Here is an 18,335-nt window from a genome sequence, read left to right on the forward strand (position 1 = left end):
CCAGCCTATAAACCAAAAGGTTGCCTGTTCAATTCCCACTCAGGGAACATGCCTGGGTTAAGGCCAGGTCCGGAGTAGGGGGCTCACGAGAAGCAACCACATATTATTTCTCTCCCTCTCTTTCTCCCTCCCTTCCCCTCTCTAAAAATAAATAAATAAAATCTTTAAGAAAATGGATGAAGCTTCAGCACAGGCAGGGCTCAAAGGAGCACAGAGATGATGGAATGTATAGCAGAACGGGCAGCTGGCAAGAGCCTGACGGGCACCCCTTGTGAAAGACCTGGAAGTGCAGCCAGGTTAACAAGGCAGTGGCTCAGGCACAAGAGAGTGAAAAGCCATTTACCGAAACCACAGTCTAAGATGGAAACTCCGCAATGAAGAGAAGGGAGACCCAAAGCAGAACCAAAGCGGCACTGATTTATGCCTTCAATTCAATCTTCCCCTCCCAAACACAGCCGGGGGCGAGGAAGACCGGAAGTGGGGGCTAGGGGATCGGCACACCTTCACTCATTTTCGCATTCATTTGAAAAAGCAGCTCATTCTGTGCCAGGTCCTGTGCTCGACCCCAAGAACTGGTGGAGATCAAGAGACACAGCCCAGTGGGGCAAGAGAAAAGAAAACAGCCTTCCTGGGCTTGCAGTAGGGAAGAGCAGTCAGCAAAGGCACCAGATGTGTGGAGCTGAGAATGTGGAAAGAGGAAAACATGTGCGTCAATACAACCTTTCTGAGTTACACTGTGTTTCCTCCATAACTTAGGCTTCTCCAGTTAGATCTTTAATGAGGGTGAACTTCTTGCAGCAAGTTGTCCTTTCACCAATTACACTGTTGATTATTCATCTAAAGACCATCACTAGGGTTAAACTATCAGCACCTACACAACTGTGGTCTTCATCCCTAAACCTTTTCTTCCCCTCTATGACCACCTCCCAATCTCAGCAATGGTACCCACCATCCATTGTTAGGACAAACCAAAAACCGAGGAGTTGATTCCCTGCTTGATTCCTTGATTCCCTGCTTTGTCTCATGACCTCTACTCTCCATGGTCGTCCCATCAACACTTTCTATGTGAAGACTACTCCCTAAACATATCCTGCATCCATTCACTTCTCTCCATCTCTGCTGACACTCCCTCCATCTCTGCTGACACTCCCTAGCACAGGACACTAATATCTCTTACCTGTACTACTGCAATGGCCTCCTAAATGGTCTCCCTTTTTTTTAAGATTTTATTTATTTATCTTTAGAGAGGAAGGGAAGGAGAGGAGAGAAATATCAATGTATGGTTGCCTCTCGTGAGTCCCCTGCTGGGAACTGGCCTGCAACCCAGGCATGTGCCCTGACTGGGAATCGAACCTCGATTGTGTGGTTCGCAGGCCCACGCTCAATCCACTGAGCTACACCAGCCAGGGCAATGGTCTCCCTTTTTTTCACACCTGCCTCTCTCTAAATCCACACTCTACAGGAGTGATTCTTTCACTACCTGCCTAAAGACGTCCAGTGGCATCCTGAACCACATTAAGAGCTTGCTTAAACCTGCTCATTCCTTCATTCTGGTTCCTAACCCCCACCCTGTGCCTCCACCCCCTTACTCACTACATCCCAGCCACATGCCTCTCCTTTCTATTCCTCAGCACCAATCCATTCCCACATCAGGGTGCCTGTACCCCATGATTATCTGCCTGGAATGTCCCTGTCCAATCTTTGCATGGCTGGTTTCCTCAATTGGCTTCACGAGTCAAACTCCCCTCCCACAATGAGTTTTTCTTCCTTCCCTATTAAATCTTAACATGCAATCATAAAAAATAATCCTGTTTCTTATTGAATTTTAAAATCTTCCTCTTGTTTTATATGTCATTATGAGAATGGTGTCTATGTTCTCCAGTAAAAAATAATTTTTTTTCATTTTCTTTTTTTTAAGATTTTATTTATTTATTTATCTTTAGAGGGGAAGGAGAGAGGGAGAGAAACATCAATGTATGGTTGCCTTTTTTGTGCGTCCCCTGCTGGTAGTTAGCCTGCAAGGAACCAGCCTGCAACCCAGGCATGTGCCCTGACTGGGAATCGAACCCCGATCCTCTGGTTCGCAGGCCCGTGCTCAATCCACTGAGCTACGCCAGCCAGAGCCCAGTAAAAAATAATTTTTAAAAAATTGTCCTGAATGAAAGCTTTATCTTAATAGCTATTAAGTGTAGTGGCCAAAACAGAGATATCTGAACCTCAGAGGTCTTCAGTAGGGAACTTCACACATCTCTATCTGCTCGAGTTACAGTGGGAGTAAGATCGACAGAAAGTCTGGGAAATTCCACCAGAATCTACCTGGTAGAACTGTTCATTTCTTGAAAAGCATCACATTGAAGCAAAATACAGCGACAGAGCTTGATTTTGCCTAAACCTGAGTGTAGGGCTACGGCTTGCAACCTTCTGACTAGTGCACAGTAGCAAATGAATGTCTCAACACACAGGAAAAACCACTGAGCTGGGCGTGCTGGTCCTACAGCCAGGGCCACAGAAGGATCAGAGAAGGCAGGTTAAGCTCTATGGGAACCACTCAGGTCGTGGGTAGAGAGCATCTCTCTGCTCCTGGCAGACACCCCTGCTTCTTTAAAAAGAAGGAGCTGTGAGCTCCCCAGTGGACAAATCTAACCTGGGTGTCCACGGTAATAACGGGCGCTCTTCATTGGACCAGAACGCATGCTAGGTTCTTCACCTTCATAATCTCTCATTCTCACAACCACGGGAAAGGCTGGCCTCATTTTTTTACACAGGGAAACTGAGGCTCAAAGACCACACAGTGCTGAGGAGGAAGAGCCCACGTTCAACTCCGGTCTGTCCGGCTCTGAGTGTTTTCTACCCCCCTCAGCCAGCACACAGCCGCCGGCCTTCTTCGACTAATTAAGCTCCAAGAACTGAGGCTCACCTTGCTACTACCTTTGGAACATAAAACGAGCCTTACAATATGAAAGAAGGGAGACAGGAAAGAGAACAAAAAGCAAAAGGGCAGAGATGGTAATAAAGGAGAAAACTGGCACCAACCCTAATTCTTGGAGGTGGAGAGAGTTTATTGGATTTCTAGCAAAATCCACTTTATCTTCTCAATTCAATCAGATTGATAAAGCCTCTGAAGATTTATGCCATGCTGTCTGACCCATCTGGTGACTGTGATCATGTTCAAACATTAAATGGGAGGAAAATAAATGTGCATTCTGTCTGGAATGGCACACACATATGTTCTCAGCCTGACAAGTCAAATTCGGCTGAAGAAGACACACACCACACACACACACACACGCACACACAAATGGATCGGCTTAAACAGGAAAGGGCTCAAACCATTCCCCAAGCAGCTGCTTTATTTTGAGCAAAGCTGCATGTAATACGAGATGGGATTAAATATCTGTTTCTGATGAGGAGCCAGGCAAATGTTTCCTAGTTTCTAACTTTGTCCCCTTGGTGGATCCCAAATAGGAGCAGAGAGGACCTTCCAAGCTATCTCCTGTTGAGTATGTCACTCAGGATTTCTCCTTACCAGACCTTTAGCAACTGGAGAAAAATGTCTCCAGGTGAACTGCCTAAGAATAAATCATTTCTCTCTGCAGAGAACCTGATTCTTTGCTAAAGCACTCTGGGCTTCTGGCAAATCCTGTTTATTTATTGTTTTCAGTAAGGTATTAATATTTATTGTCATTTTTAGTGGCATGCCAAAAAAGATGCTCTCTCTGTCGTTCTCTGACTTAAAGGTACTAACTAGCTGGAGGTAAAGTCTCTCATTGGCACAAGAGGGTCATGAGAAAATTTTACCCTGAAAAGCACAGAGTTGCCTAATAAGTCCATGTGGAATTCCTACACACCACTCAAGGAGCAAACCACCTTTGTGTCCCACTCACAGAGAAGGCACGGAGCCAGACAGGTAGAAAACAACTTTATTGGATGGTGAATTCTAGGTCTCTGAGACTAAGCCACACTTAAGCTGGCAAGGGCTTCAAAATCACATTTCCTTCCTTAGGTATGTTTTACAGCTGTATTTTTCTTTTAGATGACTGTTTTTAATCCTCTTTTTAGTATCAATACATCTGACTGGAAATGACTTAGTATTTCTTTTCTTTTTTATGCATTCGTCTTTATTTCACAAGGTAAAATTCACTTTCTACTTGCAATCCCAGATTTTGATCTGTGACGCTTTTTCTGGACCTCCCCAAGGACAAGAAGGTGCCCGGGAGGGAGCTGGTGGGAGCCATGGTCGCCTGTGGGGGCCAGTGACCACACACTTGCTGCTGTGGAAGAAGTCACCGTGGCAGGTGTGCCTTCTGGCCTCTGCTGTCACTCTCCTCTCTGCTGATTTTCATTTTCGCACAGCCTGGGCTGCCTTTGGAACTTGGAGGACTTGCTCCAAGCCAGGCTGCCAGAGTTTACAACCAGTCACATGGAAAGTTCTGGAACATGACCATTAATAGAGTAAGAGGAGAAATATGAAAAACAAGTTCATCATTCCATCACATGTCAAGTCACTGACAAGGGCGTCTGTGGAAGAGGCTCAGGGACCCCTCAAAAAAGAATTCTTTGACCTCCTGACAGTGTTCTCAAAATGTGGCCTTTGGGAACCAGCTGAATAAAAATCACTTGCCGTGTTTATGGGTGTGTGGGGGGAGGGGTGCCAAGGCACAGATTGCAAATTCTAAGTGAATATTTTCAAACTGCAGGTTTCTGCCCATTAGCGGGTCAGAAAATAAATTACTGAGTAGCAAAAGGCTTTTGTTATTTTCATGAGAAAACAGAATGTGATAGAATAGACACAACAAAACAGAATACAGAGCACATTGCACATAGAAAGAGAAACATTAATTTGAAAAACTGTGTAAGTGTTTGTATGCCATTCCATAAGGTAGTGTGTACCACTCAGTGTATGTCAAGGTCAAAACAATGTTTGGCAAACAGAATAATCTGTCAGATAAGTCCTGCCTACCCTCATTGTCATCACGGCAGGCCCCGAACAGGCGACTTTCAGACGGAGTTAGGCCTGTGTCCCGAGTCAGTCTTGGTTCAGTATTTGCTCAGCACTGGTACCTACCATACTGAGACTAGAGTTGACCTTGTGGCCTTAAGCCTGGTCAGGGTAAGCTCCTTAGGAATCCACACAGCTACCAGCATTGACCTCATCACAAGCACCAGTCTCTCCAACTGGATTTCTATCCTGATGGGCACTCGAATTCCCAGCTAATCAGGGACACCTGTTCTTAAAACCCAGCGGGCGTGGTGAGGGCCCAAAGAACCTGCCCAACTACAGCTGGGTACATCCTCCCACAGGTGCGACTCTGCACACCCACCGGAGTCCTCTGCTCACCCATTAGCTTTCGTCTTGGAACTGTGCCTTTGCCGTTCTCACTGGGGGAAGCTCTGGAGACCGCTGCCCTGAGGGGCACTGGCCTCAACCTACCTCTCCCCTGCAACTATGGGTCCTGGAGCCCAGCTCTGAGAGCTGCCTAGGCGAGCGGTTCTCCCAGTGTGGTCCCAGACTAGCAGCGTCAGCATCACACGGTCACTTACTCAAAACGCAAAGAATTCAGCTACCACAGAGCGACTGAATCAGAAACCCCGGGGGCCAGGCCAAGTCATCTGGGTTTTAACAAGCCTCCCAAGTGATCCCAGTGCTTGTGACAGGCCGAGGACCACTGTTTTAGGGCAAAGGGCTGTGTACTAGAAAATCTACTGACACCTGATAAGAAAGACAGAATGTCTTTCTCCTCCTCCCTCACACAGATTGTGATGGTGCCAGGCTTGAATGAAATGCATTCGTGTATTAACTCTCTCATATGTTATAAAAGAAAGATTCCCACTGCAGTCTTAGTTCTTACAGTTTGACTCCGCTGAAGTCTGAGAGCATGTAAATAGACCCAATCAAATAAAAACTAAGAAGATCATCACGGAACTGTTCTGAGGTTTGCAAGTTTTCAGAATACTAAAAAAGTTTTCCCTTGTTAGATTTCCCACGCTAAATTTCCTTATTCCAGCTTGGACCGTCAGCAAAAGAGATATGAATCGCAAGAGGCCTCTTTCTCCCTCGTGAAGGCATAAACCACTGCTTGTTTTGTCTCACAATTTTCTTCCTTTACACTCGAAAACTTCAGATAAAACTCCAGATGTTAGGTCCCTTAACCCAAATGTGCATTTTTTAGTTTTCCCATCAGCCATTGCCCTAAAGCCCAGATTCATGTTGAAGTTTACAGTAATTCACATGGAACCACTGTGGACACTAAAAAAGAAGATACCTATTAAGGAAGACTAACTGGGCTCAAATTATTAAAAAAACAAAAACAGAGACTAGCAGCCATTACCACAGCAAACCTCTCATGCAAACTGCACTCCAGGGAGAAAGAAGCCTGCACTGAACTCCCAGCCTCTGCACCTGAACCAGCTGCCCACACCGTGTTTCTGCCACGTGAGCTAGTCCCTCTAAAGGAGTCCCTAGAATCCTATTCCAACCAATAGGACTGAAGTTTTATCCATGCAATTGTAGCTATGCAGCTCTGACCAATCAGAGCAGCTCCATTCTGACCAATCTACAGTGCTTTTTGGACCAATCAAACCGAGAGGATTTGGAGCCGTCCTTTGCATAAGGACAGACCAATCGGCAGGGACTTGTGTCAATATAAGCTGCTCCCCTTTGGCTTGGGGAGCACACATTCCATTTCCACCAAGGGCTGAAGACGTGTCTCCTCACCCACACATGACCAGACCAGGGCAGGGCAGGAGCTGAAGGGGGGCCTGGCCCCAGGGCTGCCTCAGAGCCGGGCTATTCTCCCAGCCACGCTGCATCACCACTGAGCTGTCTCCCACTGAAAGAAGTTTCCGTCTTCACCATACCCCAAACTGGGGATTCCTGTTGGTGCTGAGTAAGCACCAATGGCCACAGGTTGACACTACACAGGCTGCCTTAGTGATGAATAAAGTTTCTCAGTATATTTTGGTCTATGTCCCATTTATGAACTTCTAGTAAAGAGACGACTCTATTTATCAGCCTACTCCTTGTTAATCCTAAAACTTCCACACCCAAGTGTAGATACATGCACTGATTTTTACAGATTTATACACATATCTACTATCCCTAAACTAGAAACAACAGCCAGGTAGACAATAGAAACTAAAAATCAACCAGTACAAATCAACACAGAGTTGGGACTCGGACCCCATGTTCATTAATGCCTGACGAGCTATAACGGACACATATTTTTCTGGTCTGTCCAGCATCACTTGCTCTGGGAAGTGATCCTCCACCATTCATCCTATGGAAACCTCCTTAGACCACGTAATGCAGATAGCATTGACACTACCTTCCTGCTGAAGGAGTGGCCATGACCCAGGCTAGGTCACCCACGGAACTGAGCCCATTTCTCTGGAGTGGGCCTCTGTCCCAAACTGAGCCAACTGCAATGTCCCAGGCCTCCTGTCACTGGAGCTAGCTGCTGCTCCATAACTGTGGACATGAAGCCCACATACATCTGGAACATCTGGGGTCACTGTGTCACCTCCTGAGGATAACAGGAAAGCCAGGCAGAGGGAACTATATGTGAGAGGCTAGAGCCCCCTGTGCCCAAAGTCAAGGGCACATTTTAGACTCTCCAATTACCTCTGTCAGCTGACTGTCCTTTTCATAGAATTTAGTGTGAGTTGGGTTTTCATCATTTGCAACCAAGAGCTTCATACAGTTTCCTGAATATTCCTGTAAATTGGTTTTCTAATTTGCTCCATAAATGAGGAGACCCTCCTCAATGGCCTTTTTCCACATCTATGATTCTAAAACATTCTATTTCCCAAACTTGGGCAGATTATTTTCTAATATAGCATGCCAATTTATCTATTCCTAAACTAGTTTTCTTTCATTTAAATGAAATCAAATTTGCCCTGCCTAGATTTCTGTGAAAATTAAGACAAAATTGATGGGTGCTAGGAAGAAAAAGTCTTCCCTTCGGGCCTGATGCAAAACAATTCACTGGTGCTTAGACCCTGGAGCCTGCAAGTATGTCTGCGTAAGGTTCACTGTCATCTTGCCACTGACCTTGTTTTGCAACTGGTGCATCAGCCCCTTATTTGGTGCTGATGACAACCAAAGAGCACAAGCAAAATGCCTCGATAATTCTGCTGGTGCATTGTGACGGGTTATACCATAACAACACAAGCATTAACAACCCTGATGAACCCTAATGAACACAAGAAAAGGTTTCCTGGCTCTATAAACAGTTTTCATATATAAATGTCACATGAAAGGCAATGGTATTAAAGATTTACGCCGTGGGGTTGCCTGGAAAACATCACCCAAGCACTGTTGTTCCTTTGGTAACAGATTCAGTGGTACTTTCTGTTTGTTTAATCAGGGCCTCGCTTTCCTAGAACGCTACACTGTCAGAACTGTCCTTTGTTCTTAGTGTATGTGTACAGTATGTTGTTACAGAGAACAGGAGCCATTTTATTTCTTTTATTTAAAAAAAAAGAAAAAAGACCAAAGGCAAATAAGAGAAAATGTTAACAAACTATGCCTTTAGGTATTAGGAATAGCAGAGTTTTCATCCATAAAAAAAGTACTTGGACCCACAGGTTACACCAAATTATCCCCAACAGAGCAATACTCTACAAGTATTTGTGAATTTATTTTTTTTGTCCTGCTAGCAGCACTTAACAATTAAAGCTTTTTTCATGAAGTGTGATTAATTCTTAGGGAGATGGAAGAGAAACTACTTTCAGACAAGAATACTACTTAAAAGCAGTTCAAAACATCAAAGTTGCCAAAGTTGGACTCTAACCCCAAACCTGTTTGACTAGCACACAGCAAAAACTCAGTTCACCATTTGTTATAGCAGTTTCTTCACTTTTCAGATGGGAATTCTACGGAGGGGACTTGAGCTACCACAGAGAAATGCTACGGAAAGCCAGCGAAGAAAGGTTACATGTGGAGGAAGGTACCATGTAAGTATAAACTATACATTACTATTTTGCAGATAATTTGGATTTTTATTGCATTAATATTATTTGCCATTTTCATTATTGTTTCGCCACTGAAAAATGCCAAGTAATGTGTGGGGTTCTGGTAGCATAAAATCGAAAGCTTTTTCATGTAGGCATATTTCTTTAGTCAATTCTAGTGTTAGTAACACAGGTCCTACTCTAGGAATGGAATAATCACACATCAAAGGAATGTTTCAGGTCATCTTTCTTTTCATGCCATTCAGTAGGTCAATTAGTGGGCAGTACTATTTATTTGTGGAATCTTGCTCTATAGAGACCCCAAATATATTGTTCTAAGCACAGCCTGCTTCAAAGATATGCTGGGATTCAAATATTACAAAACTCTTAGAGTGATTATTAGACACTCTTGAAGAAAATGTCCCGACCTTATATTAGAATGTGAACAAATACTCATGTTTAAACATGTAAATGTTTTAACATAAATTATAATATTTAAAGCAAGTACCGATTTTTTTCATGATTCTACAAAGTAAACAGACTTTTTAATCTAATGGACCAATTAATAATTATAATACTTAGTTCAACAGGGGCTTATAACATCATAATTTATACTTATTGTTTTTACATTTTTGTAATCAACCTATAGACATAGATAAAGTATGAGAAGCGTAATTACATTTGCAGAGCAGACTATAAATGCTAAAAATCTAAATACTATCAAAGGAAAGCTACAACTGGTATAGTCAGCAGTGAGTCAGAGGAGAGGAGAGAAAAGGCTAACCAACATATAGGCGGGCTAATTTTCTCAACTTACATGGTGGGGACCCCCAAAATACCACCTAAAATTGAGGAGTCAAAAAGCAGAGATAGAAATAGACTATGGTTTGAATGGGCGTTTGTTGAAGATTTACTTGTTGAAAACCTACTGACCGAGTCACACGATGGCATCAGGAAGTGGGGGTTTGGGGGAGGTGCTTAGGCCACGAGAATGGAACCTTCATGATCATAAATGGCGGCCTCAGGAACCGCCCCGAGATCACGCTTTCCACCAGGTGAGGATGCAAGGAGTCGGTCAGCCCCCGGGGGTGCCCTTCCCAGAACGCTGCGTGGAGGGAGACGGATCCCGAACTTCCCAGCCTTCAGAATGCCGAGAAAGAAATTTCTGTCGTTTATAGATCACCCAGTCTGTTGTTCCTTGTTATGGCAGCCTGACCAGGCGAGGACTAAGTACCAGCACAGCGCGCGGTTGCACGGGACACCATAGCACAACTTACAAAGAAGGGTTAAAAAGGGTGGGGTAAGACAAATCTTTCACCTCTAGCAACAGAGATCAATACCGATACACTTGGTGGGAACAGAAGGAGAAATGCAAATATGTTATTTTGTGTTACCAGGAAACCGTCATAAAAATAAAGCCAAAAATGATTCATTCCCAGCCCTCATTTTACCTGCTCTGTGAGTAGTAGCACTTGACCAGGTGAAAACTCCCTCCTTGATACCTCGCCCCACGTGGCTGCCAGGTCTCGGAGGGAGCTCCTCTCCTACTTCATTGGCTCCTTCCCAGCCCTTAAGGCTTCCTGCTCTCACAGAAAATGTCAGGGTGCCCCAGGACCGCATCCATCACCTAGGAAACAAGGACAGTCCCTTGGCACAGGATCATCTGCACATTCTCCTGACTTTGATTTTGAAAGTGGCAATTAATTGCGATCATTTTTTGCTAATAATATTTTTAATATTTATGAAAATATTTTTAATATTTATTAAAAACCTAGGATGTGCAAGGCCCTAGATTATATTCTTGGACAGCACTGTTCTTTCTAGAACATTCGGTGATGATGGAACTGTTACCTATCTGCACTGTTCCGTGTAGTAGCCACTAGCCCCCCGTGGCTACAGAGTGCCTGGAATGTGGCTAGACAGCAAACGATAAACCAAAATTTTAATTGTATTTCATTCTAATTTTAATAGCCACAGGTGGCTACTCTACTGGACAGTGTGTTTCTAGGGACTCAGCTTCGAAAAGGCATTTACTGAAGATCCCTGACTTCTGGATCTTCCTTCAACAAAGAAAGGATCCCATGAATAATAATTTTTTAAAAAAGAACATTTTAGAAAACAGGAGATAAAAAGGTCTTTATCACTATTAAAAGTGGGCCTAGTACTTTAAACTACATCATACCAAGATTATGAAAAGCTGCATAAAGAAAGGCAAATACACTTTTTTCATTGTTAAAATTATGTTTTTTAAAGACTATTAGCACATTAATCCCATGTTTAGCTTCACAGATTTTCGGTGATTTGGGAAGTTATGAAACTGACTAAAAAAACCCAAGGCACAACGGACTCATTTTAGCCAACTTTAATTTTGGTCTTCCTTGTTTTTCAACATCGTCTCTTCAAGTTTCAAAGATCTCGCTAGAAGTGCTGTTATTTCATCTGTCTCTAATTCTGAACTTCCTGCTCTGGGTTTGCCTTTTGATATTTATCGTATGCCTCATGAAAGTCTCCTCACATCACTGATACTTGCCCTGTATTATTGTTAACTTTTATACGTTCATAATCCACTAATGGCAATAATGATCACAACTCATTTCTGGCAGTAAAGGAACATTTCTGACATTTTATTCTAACTTGTGTCTCGGTACTTCTTAATTGCCATTGTCCCAGGGCATATTTTCACATGACACATAGCTAGGTTTTAGTTGCTTAGACATCTTGAAGTGTATAAAAAGAGTTCTCTGTTTAGCATTTTTAAGCTGTTTCTGAAGTGAATAAATGTCTGCTATCCTTGTACATTGTTAACTTGCTATTTCATATTCCGACAGCCACACCCACTGTTATTTTCAAGACAAGCCTTTCTAGACTTAATTGCTTGTAGTGGCTTCAGGCTGCGGTGGGACACACCCTTAAGCTTTCTAACATTCAGCTGAAAGGGTGTTTCGGTTGCCATTTGATTTCTTTCAAGGGTTTTTTAAAGGTGTTACAGCTGAACCTACGCTTTTGTTCTTTAAGCCTTGGAGCAAAGCCTGGAACGGAAGGCCAAGTCTCGCTGGAGAAGTTTACCTGCTGTAGCTATCTATACTCAGGCTGGGTCTTTATCTAAGAATCTCTTAGTGAGTGGAAAGGTGGCATGACAAACTTATTATTTTTCTAAACTGGCAAGTTCTGGTTGTGTGTCGCCCCTCAAAATTCTATTTCAAATCAGCTAGTTCTTTTCTGAGCTCATCACAGGGAGCTTAAAAAGCCAGCTAATACTTCAACATTCTAATAAAAAACATCTTGTCCAAGTCTACCAGTTCATTGGTTACATTTCTATCTTCTAGTTTACCACAAAAGATCGTTATACCAAATGCCTCATGGTTATATAACATGAGTCACCATTTCTTCAGGCTTTTATGATAGTTTCTTCAACATTTTTCCAACCTACACCACCACCCGGCCCCACATGTTTTCGGTTTTCCTTGCAGCCAGGACAGCAGTTATTAATACAAATTCCTGTATAGGTTTGCTATTGCTACAAAAAATGTTGCATTACAAACAGCTACAAAATCTCAGTGGTATGCAACCATAAACATTTATTTAGCTCACATATCTGTGGATTGGCTGAGGACCTGCTGATCTAGGCTGGGGCAGCTTGGCTACGCACCAGGCGGCCCTCATCCTCTTCCTGGAACCTGCGGACTAATCTGAGAACGTCCCTTTCACAGCAACGGCTGAGAGCAGGAGCCCGAGCCCCACCACGCGAGAGCATTTCCAGTCTCTGTTGAGTCACGCCTGCTAATACCCGATTAGCCAAAGCAAATCACATTCTAAACCCCAAATCAAGGGGTGGGAAAGCACTCTCTGCCCACCATGAAGCCAAAGACAGTCCCATGGCCAAGTCCAACATCACTGGAGTAGGACAGTACACTTCTTCCACAGAAGTGAGAAAAGGGAGGGAATATATCCGACAACAGTTAAATCTAGAAAAATCTTGCTTCTCCTTTTGATTTCTTTCATAATTCCTACGTAAGTTCTCTGGGTACAAGCAACTAAAATCAATTTGGCTAAACGAGCCACAGAAGGTATTCATTAGAAGGGTACTGAGAAATCACCAAGTCAAAGAAAAACCTGACCTTATAGGCCCTCAGGAAGGATTAGGGCCAGGAAGTCTCCAAAGATCTTGGTAACAGAAATTTATCATTTCTAGGGATTCTGTTATGAAGTGGGGAAATGGTTCCCATCCTCAAGTCACTCAGCTAAAGATTCAACTTCTCAAGATAAGGTCCACCTGAATGATTCTGCTCTTCCCCAGGCCAGTGAGGAGCCAGGGTACTGTCCCACCAAACCTACATGTAATGGGGGGTATTTGGTCTGTTTATCAAAGAAAAATCAGTATTTTGTCATCAGATGTAAGAGAGCTGCACACTGAGAAAGCAAAATCAAGAGGGGTGCACACCGATTACCATATACCAATCTATTAGAATTTTAAGGGTGCGAAACCTGCCGAGAGCAATCCATTGTGCTAACCTACTTGCAAATGTATCCAATAAGAATCTGAATGAAGAACTAAATCTATGTCACTCTAGTAAACACTGTGCATCAAAGATCTTAGAAGATTGAGACTCAGGTTCCAGGTCTAGTACTCACCACTTACATGACGTTAGGCAAGTCATTTAACTGCAATCTCTTTGTTCAGGAAATAGGAAAAAACAGTCTTATCTATTCCTGTAGGTTGTTGTGAAGCTCAAATGAATTAACAGACACATATACACAAGTGTTTTACAAACTGTAGAGTGACAGCAACTCTGTGTTCAATGACTGTGGTGCCAGTTTAAAATTTTTGACAATGGCCACGCCTCCTGGCCACAACCTCCAAATCCAGTGCCTACATGCTATTTTACCTACGAGGATGGCAGGTCAAAAAACTTTCCTGGTTAAGCTTATCATTTCTTTGTACAGGAAGAAGATGCTCTGAACGTGGTATACCTCAAGAAGGGAAGAGAAATGGTTATTCATTTGCAAACCAGGGCGAGCTGAGGTCTGGGGTTCATGAGGCCCCACCCGGCACCTGTTACTGTATAGAGCAGTATTCCCCCATCAGAGAAGAAACCAGAGTGGGAAAATATTCAACAGCCCCACAAGGTGAAATGAGAGAAACAAAGAGACACAGACAGACAAAAAGAGAAGGAAATCCTTCTCCGCACGGAAAACTCACGCTCAGAGTTGCCAAGTGAACAACAGCAACTGCGCCTTCACCGGACAGCACAGTATTTAACTCTACACTCAGAACCTCTCGCCCTCTGGCGTGTGTGCTTTGGAAGAGGACTGTGGAGGGAACAGAGAACAGCGCAACCTCCAAACCAGCCTCCGGTGCTCCGTGGAGTGGCATAAACCACACCCATGGCCCGGCCATGCGGACGCACAGGCTTCCTTTCAACAGTGGCGTACAGTTCACATCGGTGAGGACGACTCCCAAGGAGCAAAGGCGAGCATCCTCCAGGGTCCCCACGGAGGCAGCCAGTGTCTCTGGGTTCATTAGGGAAGGTCGCGCAGCGCTGGGCCAGGCCTACCCACATCAGGACAGAGAAGCGCTCAATATTCCTTGGTTACAGATGGTCACATGTGTGCCTCCGCGGGGGATGCCTAGCGAGGGATTCCTGCGCCGCCACCACCCAGCCAGGCCCCAGGTCAGGTCTGCCTTTGTAGCTAGTCTCCCTTTGTCCTTCCACTCCTGTAGCCAAACCGTATTTTTGAGACATTGTTCTATCTGGTTTTGCCGCAGGGAAATCCCCCCTCCTCCTCCACACAAGCAAAGAGTCCGCTCCCTGCCCCTCACCCCCAGGGGCTTGTTGGGTCAGAAGCTCCTGGGGTTCAGAAATGTAACCCCATGAAGAGATCATGCTAGAGCCTGTGAGGCAGACAGATCATCTCTAAAGACAACAGGGTAAATCGAGGGTGGAGGGTTTCCCCACTCAAGGGAAGGAAAGGTCTCCCCGAGCCGCAGGAAGAGAGAGAGAGTAATGAGAGCAGAGTCCTGAGTGGGTCTCAGAAGAACCACAGGCACACACACATGCACACATGCACAGCTGCACACATGCCAGAACCACAGACACAGACAGATGCAGACACTCATGGACACATACTCGGACATGCACGGGGCATGCAGGCATACCTGTTCCACAATATTTCTTGGGCATAGGCTTGTGGGCGGTATCCAAGCCCATGTGAGGCCTGGGAAGCCTCACCGAAATCTTATGTCCCATAAAACCAACTTCTAACAAAAGGAAGACAAATTTAAAAAATTAATAACCCTCGTGGTGTATGCATCTTCTACTAGTTTACAAAGCAGTCTCTTTCTGGACTCTGTAAAGTAAACTGTAAGAAGTTCTCCTAGGGTAAAACTGGTTATGATGCCTTTCAGAGACAATGCTTAGAACTGGCATTACGCCCTCCAGGGACTGGGGGAGAAACACAGGTGAGGCTGGCCAGCAGAACTGCACCTGTAGCCCTGTTCCAACTGTGAATCTCATGATCAAAAGAGGCCATGTAATAGCTCTCCTGCTGTACCTGGGGTCTTCTCTTACTTAGGTGGTTCTCTCCAATGTAAGATGCTCACTTTAGCCAACCCAGTGCACAGTCAGATCTGACAGTCTGAGGTGAAGAAACGCACATGGCCACACTTGGTTAGCATTGCCTTTGCTTCCACGTAGCAGCCGGGAGGTCAGTGGGAGGTGCCTGTCACAAGGTGCACTTAACCTTGGTGCCCATCTGCTGTAACCAGAGTGACCCAGGTCCGCCCTGCAGCCCTGGTTTTCTACTGTTGAGCCAACACAAGGCGTGAGTAGTGCCCCTTGCTCCTTTCACATGTGTTGCCATTTGGACAACAATTAGAGCTTCTTTTTGTCTAACTGACTCTCATGTCTGCACGAACTTCACTGCTTGCCATTTTCAGACTGTGCTGGGATCCTGTCACAGAGAGAGCGGAGCACAGAGTGCAGATCTGAGGGTCCTCTGATTAGGGAACTTGTGGGGAAATCAACAGTAAAAATAATGCCACCTTACGTCTCCACCATGAATACTGGAGGAGACTTAGGGATTTTTTTTGAAATTTTTCTACTTAATTTCTTACATGGGCAAATACTGTTGCTATTGCCACATAACAAGTGATGAAGCTTAGATAAAGGAAAGTTAGTCAAAAAATGTCTGATGATTCTCCTACTTAATGGTGAGCATACTAGACGTAATTGGCCTTAAAAACACCTGAAAAACAAAGTGTTCATTTTGTCTTCAAGGTATCGTGAGAAAACACAGAAGAATGGGGGGAAAGTAAGAAATGGTAAATGCCAGATACAGGCTGATAATAGGCCAACACATTGAAAAACCTCTCTCAGAGTTACATAATAAACATGTGTCAGAGTTACCAACAGAGGAAGTAGACAGAAAATAAACCTTTATCAAGCACATAGCATTGGCTAGTATGAGCCAGCTGTAGGTCTCATTTCACTTCATTCCCATCGCAAGCCTATAGTGACAATCGGACGTCTTGCAGGCTGAGCCACAGAGCCTGAGATGCTAAACGACTTGCCTGAGGCCCCCGGGGTCCACACCAGGTCTACTGCAGCCCAAGCTGTGTTCTCACCCCTGTGAGACTCAAAATTCCCTCGGTGTCTTTAGTCCAGAGCAGAAATTGGCCAATATCAGGAATTCTATGAGTTTCAAAACTCAGAGGAAATTAATTCAAAATTGTATAAAACATACAGCAAAACCCCCAAAATGTTAAAATGAGACTTAAAAAAAGAAAAACTCTAATGAAATGAAAAGACTGCTGTTCCAGGTTTCCAAAAGCAAATTCCCATGCGGCTGTGTGGGACGGGGGGCGGGGGAGGGGCGGTTGCGTAAAATGTCCCATTGCTCCGCAAGTCCGGCTGGGCCGGTCCTGCGGGATTCCCCGAGAAGGCCTCCTGCAGAATGCATTCATCTCCCCTCTCTGTCCCCCTAACGATGATGGCCGCAAATCCCGGAGAGGACGCCGCCATCCCTTTGTCATCGGAAAGGAAATTGCTGAGAGATGGATGAAAGCTTCCAAGCCTTCAAAACACAAATGATTTTGCCCTGCTACCAATCTGATCCGCCCCCCATTTATCAAATGCTTTAAAGTGACAAAGGAAGGTGCCGGAAGGAGGATGGGGAGCCTAGGGGGACAGTTCAGGCACGCATCCTGACCTTGAACACCTTCCAGTCCCGTAGGAGAGAGGGGGCACAAGATTACAAGTCAGAATGTGATGAGCCAAAGCGAAGTGGAAACGAAGAGCTAGGAAGACTCTAGTGACTAGTGACATTCCCCTCTAATCATTCTCTCTCTCCTGCAGGTTTCAATGACCCTACTGTTAAAAAGGACTCATACAAACCCCCCACACTATGACGTACGTGCGGAATCACCACGCACGTACACACAAAGACCAGAAGAGTGCTTATTGGGGGCGGGGCATGGGGAGGAACAGGGAGAGTTCGGTACCAACTCTGTTATAGGATGTGTAGGGTCTGAGGATCCGATGTATAACCTGGTGACTACAATTGGTAACACTGCGTTGTGTAATTGAAACTTACTGACAGAGTAGAACTTACATGTTCTCACACACACACAAGGTAAATAGGTGAGGCAGTCGATGCATTAATTAATTCGGTGGGGGAAATCACCACAATTATTTAAACATCTTTTCATTTGTCAATTATAGTTCAATGAATCTGTAAAAAAGGTGTGTGGGCTCTTAACATCTTCCACAATTTTCTCACTGGTTCATTATAACAACATAATTTTTTAAAAAATGAAATGTTAGAAAAGGGCTTTGAAAACACTATTTTAGTATAACTAATGAAAGGTGACATTTGCAAAGAAAAACAAGGCCCGGGTTAACCATTTAATGCAAATCCACACTGCTCAGCTAGCATACTTCCTGGGTCGGGCCGACATGTGTGCATCTGATGAGAACTAACTGAAGAGGCAACTGGTCTCCCGTCTGGTTTCCACTTCGAGCTCAGCCCAGGCTCTCTCTGCTGCTCAGGCTCAACTGTCTCCGATGATGTCATGTACACTCATGGCTGTAATTCTCTGTTGACCCAGAGTTAAGCCTCCGGCTCAGACATCTCTGAGCTCCAGACACATCTATCTGCCTGCCTAGAGGATATTTCCACTTGGATAGCTGGAAAGTCTGTCTAAAGGAACTCACTAGTTTCCTTCTCTTTCAAAGAACAGCTTTGCTCTCCTCGCCCCTGTTCTCCGTGGCTCCCTATTGTCATCCACTAAGTTACTCAGCCAGAACGTGGTTATCCACTTGGCACGTCCTTCCCTGTCCTCCCCCTAGCCAGCACTCTACCTTCCCTTTTCACTTAGACTATAA

At 44.6% G+C, this 18,335-nt stretch overlaps 1 long non-coding RNA gene across 1 annotated transcript; it reads left to right on the forward strand.

The window, feature by feature from the left end:
- The first annotated feature begins 8,775 nt into the window (after positions 1–8,775).
- LOC118975398 (uncharacterized) lies at positions 8,776–14,981 on the forward strand. Its single transcript, XR_005064043.1, has 4 exons — positions 8,776–8,955; positions 11,968–12,068; positions 12,663–12,859; positions 13,897–14,981. It is a non-coding gene; the product is annotated as an uncharacterized LOC118975398 (long non-coding RNA).
- Positions 14,982–18,335: the final 3,354 nt, after the last annotated feature.

This window comes from Sturnira hondurensis, unplaced genomic scaffold (genome assembly GCF_014824575.4).
Source record: "Sturnira hondurensis isolate 20B ecotype Veracruz unplaced genomic scaffold, ASM1482457v3 Scaffold0020237, whole genome shotgun sequence".
Classification (NCBI taxonomy): Eukaryota; Metazoa; Chordata; class Mammalia; order Chiroptera; family Phyllostomidae; genus Sturnira; species Sturnira hondurensis.